Consider the following 9,830-nt stretch of genomic DNA (forward strand, 5'->3'; position numbering starts at 1 on the left):
CCATGGCATAGGGCCGGGATACTTACGGGACCGTCTGCTGCTACCGAATACCTCTCACTGACCCGTGTGCTCTCACAGAGAGGGACTCCTCAGGGTGCTGTCGGCCAGGCAGTGCCAGCTGGCGACACCCAGGGGAAGGGCCTTCTCTGTGGGGGCCCCCACCCTCTGGAACGAGCTTCCCCCAGGACTTCGCCAACTTCCTGACCTTCGAACCTTTCGCCACGAGCTCAAGACACATCTATTTATTTGCGCAGGACTGGACTAGATTTTAAATTCAAATTGGTTTTAATGGGGATTTTATTATTTGTATTGTCATTTTTAATTATTCGGCCATTTGTAATAAGTTTTTTAATGGATGTTTTATTTGTATTTATATGTATATTTTTATCTGGCTGTGAACCGCCCTGAGTCCCTAGGGAGATAGGGCGGTATAAAAATACAAAAAATAAAATAAATAAATAAATAAATAAATAAATAAAAATCTCCCCAATCCCACCTCGCCCATGCCCAGCTGAGCCACGCGATCGTCAGAGCCTTTTTTTTTTTTAACTTTTAAAAGCATTTTTAATAACCTTTTTGGCCCAATAGGTTATTTTAAAAATGCTTTTAAAAGGTTAAAAAAAGGCTCTGATGATCACAGCTGAACTGCGCGATCATTAGAGCCTTTTCTTTTAACTTTTAAAAGCATTTCTTTACAGCCTCTTCAGCCAAAGAGGTTGTAAAAAAATACTTTTAAAAGGTAAACAAAAGTCTCTGACAATCCCAGCTCAGTTGCCTGATCGTCAGAGCCTTTTCTTTTAACTTTTAAAAGCATTTCTTTACAGCCTCTTCAGCCAAAGAGGTTGTAAAAAAATACTTTTAAAAGGTAAACAAAAGTCTCTGACAATCCCAGCTCAGTTGCCTGATCGTCAGAGCCTTTTCTTTTACTTTTAAATTCACTTTTTACAACCTCTTCGGCCAAATAGGTTGTTAAAAAATGCTTTTAAAAGTTAAAAAAAGGCTCTGATGATCACAGCTGAACTGCGCGATCATTAGAGCCTTTTCTTTTAACTTTTAAAAGCATTTCTTTACAGCCTCTTCAGCCAAAGAGGTTGTAAAAAAATACTTTTAAAAGGTAAACAAAAGTCTCTGACAATCCCAGCTCAGTTGCCTGATCGTCAGAGGCTTATCTTTTACTTTTAAAAGCATTTCTTTACAGCCTCTTCAGCCGAAGAGGTTGTAAAAAAAATACTTTTAAAAGGTAAATAAAAGTCTCTGACAATCCCAGCTCAGTTGCCTGATCGTCAGAGCCTTTTCTTTTACTTTTAAATTCACTTTTTACAACCTCTTCGGCCAAATAGGTTGTTAAAAAATGCTTTTAAAAGGTTAAAAAAAGGCTCTGATGATCACAGCTGAACTGCGCGATCATTAGGGCCTTTTCTTTTAACTTTTAAAAGCATTTCTTTACAGCCTCTTCAGCCGAAGAGGTTGTAAAAAAAATACTTTTAAAAGGTAAATAAAAGTCTCTGACAATCCCAGCTCAGTTGCCTGATCGTCAGAGCCTTTTCTTTTAACTTTTAAAAGCATTTCTTTACAGCCTCTTCAGCCAAAGAGGTTGTAAAAAAATACTTTTAAAAGGTAAATAAAAGTCTCTGACAATCCCAGCTCAGTTGCCTGATCGTCAGAGCCTTTTCTTTTACTTTTAAATTCACTTTTTACAACCTCTTCGGCCAAATAGGTTGTTAAAAAATGCTTTTAAAGGTTAAAAAGGCTCTGATGATCACAGCTGAACTGCGCGATCATTAGAGCCTTTTCTTTTAACTTTTAAAAGCATTTCTTTACAGCCTCTTCAGCCAAAGAGGTTGTAAAAAAATACTTTTAAAAGGTAAACAAAAGTCTCTGACAATCCCAGCTCAGTTGCCTGATCGTCAGAGCCTTTTCTTTTAACTTTTAAAAGCATTTCTTTACAGCCTCTTCAGCCAAAGAGGTTGTAAAAATACTTTAAAGGTAAACAAAAGTCTCTGACAATCCCAGCTCAGTTGCCTGATCGTCAGAGCCTTTTCTTTTAACTTTTAAAAGCATTTCTTTACAGCCTCTTCAGCCAAAGAGGTTGTAAAAATACTTTAAAGGTAAACAAAAGTCTCTGACAATCCCAGCTCAGTTGCCTGATCGTCAGAGCCTTTTCTTTACTTTTAAATTCAAATTGGTTTTAATGGGGATTTTATTATTTGTATTGTCATTTTAATTATTCGCCATTTGTAATAAGTTTTTAATGGAGATTTTATAGTATCCTTCCCCTGCCATGCCCAACAAGCCACACCCAACAAGCCACGCCCAACAGAACCGGTAGAAAGAAATTTTGAATCCCACCACTGGACCATAGATAAGTGTCTTCTCATGTGCCAGCTCTTCCTATTGATTCCTGCTCTGAGGAAAAGATACAGAAGAGGCGGGTAATGACAAAGACAGAAGAGGCAGGGTTCAGCACCGTAAAAGGACCCCGCCACCACGACCCGGCTGCTATTCACCAAAGATGCACATACATTTCCATCCACTTTGGTTGGGGGGGAAAGTGTGTCTTATGGAATGAAAAATACAGTATATCTACAATATGTTTTTTGTTTTTTGTTTTTGTTTACATTTATATCCCGCCCTTCTCCGAAGACTCAGGGCGGTTTACAGTGTGTAAGGCAATAGTCTCATTCTATTTGTATATTTACAAAGTCAACTTATTGCCCCCCCCCCAACAATCTGGGTCCTCATTTTACCTACCTTATAAAGGATGGAAGGCTGAGTCAACCTTGGACCTGGTGGGGCTTTAACCTGCAGTAATTGCAGGCAGCTGTGTTTAATAACAGGCTTCTTACAGCCTGAGCCACACCGCGGCCCACGTTCTGGAACTATTAGGAAGGAGCTGTCTTCACTCCCTTAATCTCACACTTAATCTCTGGGCTGAATTGCCTCTTACTCCTCTGGAAGGCACCCCTCCCTCCTTGCTACATTCCATCACATGTACTTTTAAGAACTTCTGAACTCTTTTTTTTAATTATGTAACAAACAAATAAAACAACCAAACTCCACAAAAGCATAGATCGCATATGTCCTAAACCAAAGTTTTGGGAGACAGGGCAACCTCAGGGATAACAAGAGACTAAGTAGAGGGCTGGGAAAGTGACTCAGTTGCTTCCATATCAGGCATGCAGGACCAAGGAAGAAGGCAAAGGCAAGGCTGATGTAATCTTTACAAGGGAGACCAGATAGGAAACACAATCAGATGAGCTAATTCTACTTTATTGTAAGGCTACATTAACAGATTCTTGCAAGTCTGAAAGTACATATCTCCTCCTGCCTTCTTTACAGCCCAGGAAACTAGGGAGTGTCTTTTCTGAGCTTCTTGACCGATCTATATTCCTATTGAACACTCAGCTGCCTTCAATTCAATTAATCCCTTGACAGAATTTTTTTTCCCTGTCTCCCAAGGTCATTCCCTCATCCCATTACAGTATCATTATATAATAAATGGAAAATCCAACTTTCTACTATTAGTTCTTTGCAGGGGTGGTATTCACTTAACTTCGCTACCAGTTTGCAAATGTGAGCACGCGTGCATGAGCATCAGAAACAGGACATGATGATGTCCGGGCGGGTAGGTGGAGCCTCCCCCCGCCACCACCGGTTCTCCCGAACCGGATATAACCGGCTAAAAACCACCACTGCTTCTTCGGCAATATCCATTTCTATCGTATTTCAGATTCCCATGGTGTATATAATTTTTAAAAAGGAGCTTCCAAAGAACCGATACTTCTTTAGGACACAATTTTTAAAAATCATGAAATAATTTATCCATTGCTTGAAAGCGTATATTTATATATATATATATATATATATATATATATATATATATATATATATTTGTTTTCTGAGGTTTTCACGGGTGTTTGTATATAGGTCTTTGGTTGTTCGGGTTTTCTCCCGTGTAAAATTGGAAGTGTCTTGGCGACGTTTCGACGAAGTCTCATTCGTCATCTTCAGGCTTCAGCTTCGTGCTTCTGGGAGCAATGTGTGATCGCAGCTGTTTCTTCCTTTTAACTGCTAGTGGGGATTTGAACTGATTGGGTGGGAGCTTGGCTGTGCTCTGATTGGATGGGGGGGGTTTTGTGCTCTGATTGGCTGGGGGTGTGTCCTGTGTTGGTGGGGGCTTGTTTGTGCTCAGTTTAGTCTGTATTGCAGGGGGATTTGAGCTGGTGAGCTGCATAGCTGTTGTTTGGCTTTGTGGTCGTGCTACATCTTCATAGTGGGTGTCAGTCTGGAGAGCCGAAACACAGACCACCCTCAAGACAGACACGCACACCAACAAACTCCGAAGACTACAAGAACGGCAGAAACAAACCCCTCCACCCTCACAGCAACACATGAAACAAACAGTGCATAACATCTCAGATAGGATCCTCACCAAAGCTGAAACCGATGTCCTTTCCAAAGGATTCAACTTTGCAGTCACTCCCAAATACATCCCCACCGAAAGCATTATATGCGGAGTTGAAACCAGCCTGACCAAAATCAACCCGATGGCGCTAACAAAATCAGACTCGAGATCTCAACATCCTCTGCACCAGCAAGCCACCCAAAAGCAACTTACCCAAGAGGAACAGACAGCACTACTTAACCTGAAAAAGATACCAGCATAATCACCCTACCAGCAGACAAGGGCAACGCCACGGTGGTTATGAACACATCTGACTACCAAACCAAATTAACCAACCTACTCCAAGACCCTGCATACAAGCCCCTAAACACAGACCCCACCACCTACCTAGAAAAACCACTAGATCCAAAATAAAAGCCTCCCCATCAGTGAAGAAATCCAACAAAGAATCATTCCCAGAGAAATCATCCAGATGCCCTAAGCTCTATGGCCTCCCAAGATACACAAAGAAGGAACCCCCACTCAGACCCATAGTCAGCTCCATAGGCTCACCTCTACAAAACCTAGCCAAATTTCTCGCCAAACAACTACAGCCCTATGCAGAATCCATCACCTCACACGTAAAAACTCATTCCAGTTCATAGAGATCATAAAGAAACAAAACTTACAGCCCAGCGACCTACTCGTGAGCTTTGATGTCATATCCTCTTCACCCAAGTGCCAATCAAAGAAGCCTTGACAGCTATCCAAAACAAATATAACCCCCAAGCACATCCTAGATCTGACCAACCACTGCCTATCCAACACATACTTCATCTATAATGGACAAAAATACAAACAAGTAGAAGGAGCACCCATGGGATCACCCTCTCACCTGTCATTGCCAATCTCTACATGGAACACTTTGAAACCCAAGCTCTAGAAAAATCTGATCACAAACCCAAACTCTGGCTCAGATATGTAGACGACACCTTCATAATCTGGCCACACGGAAAGAAAAACTTGACAACTTCCTCACACACCTCAATAGCCTACACCCCAAAATACAGTTCACCATGGAAACAGAAGTTAATAACCAACTTCCTTCCTGGATGTCTTAGTCTACAGAAAAACCCAATGGCTCCCTAGGACACACCATCTACCAGAAGAAAACACACACAAACCGCTATCTGCACGCACTCACACCACCACCCAGCACAGATCAACTCCGTAGCCAAGACACTCATCTCCAGAACAAAATGCTTAGCTGATGAACAACACCTAAAACCCGAACTAGACACTCTCACTAACGTACTAACATCCAATGGATTCCAAACAAATAAGATTACCAAGCTAATCCAAAAGAACCCCCACTAAAATCCAAGACAGAGAACAAGAAAAGCGGCACAGCCCTCCTCCCATATATAAAAGGCACCACAGACAGAATCAGCAAGATCCTCCACAAACACAACATCAAGACAGCATTCTGCACAAACAGAAAAATATCCACCATCCTAAGAAACCCCAAAGACAAAATTGAGTTAGAAAATCAAGGAGTATATGAAATCCCATGCACCGCCTGCCCCACCACATACATTGGACAAACCAACAGAAGAATAAGTGCACGATTGAAGAACACAAGAACTCATTCAAAAGAGGAACTAACTTCTTCCCTGGTCCAACACTTTAAAGTCACAGGACATGATATTGACTTTAAAAGACCAGAACTATCGCCAAAACTGAACACTTTAACAACAGAATAATCAGAGAAGCCATTGAGATAGAAAACGCCCACACAGCATGAACAAACGAGATGACACCTCCGCCTACCAGCCATTTGGAAACCCGCCCTTATTGACAAACGAGTCCCTAACACGAGGAATGACACCAGACCCACACTCACGAGGTCCACACAGGATGTCACCACCACATCCACCCAGAAAGCAGACCCAAACCCACACTGATCATGAAGCACGACCAAGGACCAGAAGCCAGACCGCAGCTGCAACATTAGCCATTTCAAACCCCTCCAATCCATACATGCAGCAGACTGACACCCACTATGAAGATGTAGCACCACCACAAAGCCAAACAACAGCTATGCAGCTCACCAGCTCAAATCCCCCTGCAGCACAGACTAGACAGAGCACAACCAAGCCCCCACCAACACAGGACACACCCCCAGCCAATCAGAGCACAGAAAAACCCCCATCCAATCAGAGCACAGCCAAGCTCCCACCCAATCAGTTCAAACCCCCACTAGCAGTTAAAAGGAAGAAACAGCTGCGATCACACATTGCTCCCAGAAGCACGAAGCTGAAGCCTGAAGATGACGAATGAGACTTCGTCGAAACGTCGCCAAGACACTTCCAATTTTACGGGAGAAAACCCGAACAACCAAAGACCTATATACATACACCTGTGAAAACCTCAGAAAACATATATATATATATATATATATATATATATATATATATATATATATATATATATATATATATATATATATATATATACTTGAAAGTATATATATATACTTATATATATATAAGTATAAGCATGAAATAACCATACGAATTGGATACAATCAAAGGGAACATTAGGACAGGAACAGTAGGCACGCTGGTGCTCTTATGCACGCCCCTTACAGACCTCTTAGGAATGGGGTTTTGGATTGCATTTTGAGCTTTACAAATCTGTCACTGAAGTGAACCCACCCATTTCCTCCTAACAATATGTATAGATAGAATAGAATAGAATAGAATAGAATAGAATAGAATAGAATAGAATAGAATAGAATAGAATAGAATAGAATAGAATTTTTTATTGGCCAAATGTGATTGGACACACAAGGAATTTGTCTTGGTCCATATGATCTCAGTGTACATAAAAGAAAAGATACCTTCATCAAGGTACAACATTTACAACACAAATAGAATAGAATAGAATTTTATTGGCCAAGTGTGATTGGACACACAAGGAATTTGTCTTGGTGCATATGCTCTCAGTGTACATAAAAGAAAAGATACGTTCATCAAGGTACAACATTTACAACACAATTGATGGTCAGTATATCAATATAAATCATAAGGATTACCAGCAACAAAGTTACAGTCATACAGTCATAAGTGGAAAGAGATTGGTGATGGGAACGATGAGAAGATTAATACTAGTGCAGATTTAGTAAATAGTTTGACAGTGTATGTATAGATGGATCCTATGGATCAAAAAATACTATTGAATTCATCATAATTTTAAAGATGGGGAAATGCCCATCTAGATGCCAAAATGTAGCATCTTCTAAAATAATCTGGAAGCCCAAATCAAACCAATTTGCTTGAATGATGCAATTCAGATACCTAAAATGCAGACTAATTTACTCAATTAGCTCACCAGTTCAAATCAGACTTGCTTGTCCCTCTAAGCTACAGGGTAGAGCAGAATACTCTTCCATCTGCTGTAGACTCTATCATCTCTATCGTCTTCTGGAAGCATTGCTGCATCTAAGCAGAACAACTAGGCACATGTCTTCTGTTCTGTAACCTAAAGATTGCATTGAATCAACTTGATCTGGATCAACCTGATCCACGCACCACTAAAAACAGTAATTCTGTGCCAAGCTTCAAGCAGCTGTCCCTAAATGCAATGTATAAATTTAAAATATTTAAATTACACGATACTTTCTGGTCACTGCTAAGAGCGTTGAGAGGACCCTGTAGTTAATGAACTGACCAATTCTTTCTACATTTTTTTTTTTGTTTACATTTATACCCCGCCCTTCTCCGAAGACTCAGGGCGGCTTACAGTGTATAAGGCAATAGTCTCATTCTATTTGTATATTTTTACAAAGTCAACTTATTGCCCCCCCAACAATCTGGGTCCTCATTTTACCTACCTTATAAAGGATGGAAGGCTCAGTCAACCTTGGGCCGGGCTCGAACCTGCAGTAATTGCAGGCTTTGTGTTCTTAATAACAGGCTTTTGTGTTCTTAATAACAGGCATTACCAGCCTGCGCTATTCACCGGCCCTACATTCAGTAGTTCCTAGGAGTTCTTCTTAAGATCCCAAAGGTGCTTTTTCAAAAGGCAACTGGACTTTGTTTTTCCTTGAAGATGATTCACTTCTCATCTAAGAAGCTTCATCAGTTCTGAGGAACTGAAGAATTTTCTGAAGAACTGAAGAAGCTTCCTGGATGAGAAGCGAAACATCTTCAAAGAAAAACAAAATCTCCAGTTGCCTTTTGAAAAAAAAACACCTTTGGGACAACCATCATCTGACTGATAAACTCCATAGACATTCTTCTTAAGGTCTTCTTTTCTGGCAAATTATCTCTGCTTACAGAGAATCTCAAGAGGGGAAAGGTGGGAATTTACAAAAAAGCTCAGGGGAGAGAAATCACTATATGGTCTTAGACCTGCACTCAACATTGCTACCTTAGAGACAACAAAGTTTCTGGTGGCATGTTGACATCCTGTAGATGATAGAAGTTTCCACATAGCATGGAGGACAACTTGTGTCATCATATAATCTAGGGATGGGTAAACTGTAGGCCTCTGGAGGTTGTTGAAGTACTACATTGCTTGGAAGCACACCCAATGGTGAGGAAAGATGAAAGTTACAGATCAACATCTGCAAGACCGCAGTTATCCACCCTACCACATTTTTTTGTTCCTAGAACATTCCGTTGTCAGTCCTAAAATTGCACCCTTGGCCAATGTTAAGCTTTGGTTCAATAGAATAGAATAGAATAGAATAGAATAGAATAGAATAGAATAGAATAGAATAGAATAGAATTCTTTATTGGCCAAGTGTGATTGGACACACAAGGAATTTGTCTTTGGTGCATACGCTCTTGGTGTACATAAAAGAAAAGATACATTCATCAAGAATCATAAGGTATAACACTTAATAGGGTACAAATAAGCAATTGAATCATACTAGGAAACAAACAATATAAATCATAAGGATACAGCAACAAGTTATAGTCATAAGTGGGAGGAGATGGGTGATAGGAACGATGAGAAGATTAATAGTAATAGTAATGCAGACTTAATAGTAATACTAATAGTAATGCAGACTTAATAGTCATACTAATGCAGAATAACTTGACAGTGTTGAGGGAATTATTTGTTTAACAAAGTGAGGGCGTTCGGGGGAAAAAATGTTCTGGTGTCTAGTTGTTCTGGTGTGCAGGGTAGGAGTTGAAACAGTTCATGTCCAGGATGTGAGGGGTCTGTAAATATTTTCACAGCCCTCTTTTTGACTCGTGCAGTATACAGGACCTCAATGGAAGGCAGGTTGGCAGTAATTGTTTTTTCAATTATTCTTTCATTCTTTCATCATTTGATTTTCTCCTGCCAGATATTGGTCTCGTACTGCACCCTGTCCTCAAACCTTTAAGACGAAGAACAATTGTTTTTGTTTTTTTAAAAATAGAAATAAAGA

The sequence above is a fragment of the Ahaetulla prasina genome, chromosome 12, assembly GCF_028640845.1.
Source record: "Ahaetulla prasina isolate Xishuangbanna chromosome 12, ASM2864084v1, whole genome shotgun sequence".
NCBI lineage: Eukaryota > Metazoa > Chordata > Lepidosauria > Squamata > Colubridae > Ahaetulla > Ahaetulla prasina.